The sequence below is a fragment of the Saccopteryx leptura genome, chromosome 1 (genome assembly GCF_036850995.1).
Source record: "Saccopteryx leptura isolate mSacLep1 chromosome 1, mSacLep1_pri_phased_curated, whole genome shotgun sequence".
Lineage (NCBI taxonomy): Eukaryota > Metazoa > Chordata > Mammalia > Chiroptera > Emballonuridae > Saccopteryx > Saccopteryx leptura.
In genome coordinates, this window is record NC_089503.1 from 366,106,064 (window position 1) to 366,109,171 (window position 3,108).

The window sequence follows — 3,108 nt, forward strand, 5'->3', positions numbered from 1 at the left end:
AAAATTTGTAGACATCAAAGATTGTATATAATTGATATTTATTTTTTATTTTAATTTTTTTTTTTTGTATTTTCTAAAGCATCTTTAATAAGGAAGTAATGCCATGATGGACAGTGACAAAAGCTATTTTGAACAATTGATCACTTGAGAAATACTTTATTTTTCAGAATCCTTACATTTTATTTCATGTCTGATCATTTTTTCTCACTGTATTAGTTTTCTAGGGCTGCCATCACAAAACATCAATAACTTAGAGGCTTCAAATATAAGAAATTTTTTTTTTTTTCACATTGGGAGATTTTTATTAACCTGACATTGTTAATTTTGTATGCCAAATCCTTAGCAAATATACCTTTATTTGATACAAACCTACAGGTTCTTAACACCACAGGATCAGGAAGACTTGCAGTTATCAGTGTTTTGAAATGATTTAAAACAATGTTCAAATAATCAAGTTACTTCACTGAAATATTTAAAAGAATATTCTGAGGAGTGTTTGAAAGCTTTGTTTATAAATAATAATTGATACGCTTAGTTAAGTATCTGGTGTGGAAGATAAACACTCATATAAAATATTGTTTTAATACATTGTTCTACTAATGAGGCTAGTTATTAGATACAATATTTCTGACATTAAAGAATAAAGCTTTATCTCAATATTTATTTTATTCATAGGACTCATAAGAATGTTGTGTCCAACAGTAATAAACTGGAATACTGCAAACGGCAGTCCGTGGAAGTGAAAAAGAAGGCTGCAACAGAAGAAATCAGACAGCTGCATGGAACAAACAGCCCATTTGCAACAGTGGAATTAAATGCTGACCAAATGATTTTAAGTTTTTATGCCTAGATAGCAATCATAATCTTCAAACACTAAAGAGAAAAGGAACAATAATAATAATAATAATACAGAATACAGTATTTTTAACGCTTAGAGCACATTTAAAACCTTCAGCCATCCACTGGATTCTCAGATCAGATCGGCAACTGAAATTTCACATCCACCTGGGCTTGTTTGGCTAAATTCACTATTTCAGAGAGCTTTACAACCATTTTAGCAGCTTCATCCAAGTCATCACAAGCTAGGATTTTCAGTCCGCTGTCCGCTATCAGTGCTTTAGCATCATCGACTCGTGTGCCTTGTAACCGTACCACAATAGGTATTTTAATTTCCAAATCCTTTACTGCCATGACTATACCCTGTGCAATAACATCACATCGCATGATTCCTCCAAAAATGTTGACCAGAATAGCCAGTACCTTTTTATCCGAAGTGATAAGCTTAAATGCTTCTGTTACTTGATGGACAGTAGCACCACCACCAACATCAAGAAAGTTGGCTGGAGTCCCACCATGAAGTTTTATTATATCCATTGTGGCCATGGCCAAACCAGCACCATTTACTAGACAGCCGATATTCCCATCTAGGCCAATGTAGTTGATATCCGCCTTCGCTGCATCTTTGTCCCTCTCATCTTCCTGGGTCCAGTCCTGGAGATCAAAGATTTTCTTCTGGCGATAAGCTGAATTAGAATCAAAGTTGATCTTTGCATCCATACATAGCACTGCTCCATCTGAATCCTCTACCATTGGATTTATTTCTACCATGGTTGCATCATATTTCAGAAAAAGGTTGTAAAGCTTGACCATAATTCAAAATGGATCAAAGACCTAAATATAAGACCTGAAACAATAAAGTACATAGAAGAAGACATAGGTACTAAACTCATGGACCTGGGTTTTAAAGAACATTTTATGAACTTGACTCCAATGGCAAGAGAAGTGAAGGCAAAGATAAATGAATGGGACTACATCAGAATAAAAAGTTTTTGCTCAGCAAGAGAAACTGATATAAAAATAAACAGACAGCCAACTAAATGGGAAATGATATTTTCAAACAACAGCTCAGATAAGGGCCTAATTTCCAAAATTTACAAAGAACTCATAAAACTCAACAACAAACAAACAAACAATCCAATAAAAAAATGGGAAGAGGACATGAATAGACACTTCTCCCAGGAAGAGATACAAATGGCCAACAGATATATGAAAAGATGCTCAGCTTCATTAGTTATTAGGGAAATGCAAATCAAAACTACAATGAGATACCACCTCACCCCTGTTAGATTAGCTATGATCAACAAGACGGGTAATAGCAAATGTTGGAGAGGCTGTGGAGAAAAAGGAACCCTCATTCACTGTTGGTGGGACTGTAAAGTAGTACAACCATTGTGGAGGAAAGTATGGTGGTTCCTCAAAAAACTGCAAATAGAACTACCTTATGACCCAGCAATCCCTCTACTGGGTATATACCCCAAAACCTCAGAAACATTGATACGTGAAGACACATGTAGCCCCATGTTCATTGCAGCACTGTTCACAGTGGCCAAGACATGGAAACAACCAAAAAGCCCTTCAATAGAAGACTGGATAAAGAAGATGTGGCACATATACACTATGGAATACTACTCAGCCATAAGAAATGATGACATCAGATCATTTACAGCAAAATGGTGGGATCTTGATAACATTATAAGGAGTGAAATAAGTAAATCAGAAAAAAACAAGAACTACATGATTCCATACATTGGTGGAACATAAAAATGAGACTAAGAGACATGGACAAGAGTGTGGTGGTTACCAGGGGTGGGGGGAGGGAGGACAGGGGGAGAGTTAGGGGGAGGGGGAGGGGCACAGAGAACTAGATAGAGGGTGGCGAAGGACAATCTGACTTTGGGCGAGGGGTATGCAACATAATTTAATGACAAAATAACCTAGACATGTTTTCTTTGAATATATGTACCCTGATTTATTAATGTCATCCCATTACCATTAATAAAAATTTATTAAAAAAAAAAAAAAAAAAAAAAAAGAAATTTATTGCATCACAGTCCTGGAGGCTAGAAGTCCAAATCCAGGTGTCTGCAGATCTGTGATTCTCTTGAAGTCTGTAGGGGAGAATCCTTTCTTCTCTCTTCCTAGCCCTTAGGGTTGCCCATCAATCCTTGGTGGTCCTTGGCTTACAAGAGAACTCCAGCCTTTTTCCGCATTTTCACATGGCATTCTCCCGGTCGTTATAGCCCTTTCCTTCGTGCATGTCAGTCTCTG

At 36.5% G+C, this 3,108-nt stretch overlaps 1 pseudogene; it reads right to left on the bottom strand.

Annotated features, from left to right (window-relative positions):
• Window positions 1–281: 281 nt before the first annotated feature.
• Window positions 282–1,650, bottom strand: LOC136387502 (succinate--CoA ligase [ADP-forming] subunit beta, mitochondrial pseudogene; annotated as a pseudogene).
• Window positions 1,651–3,108: the final 1,458 nt, after the last annotated feature.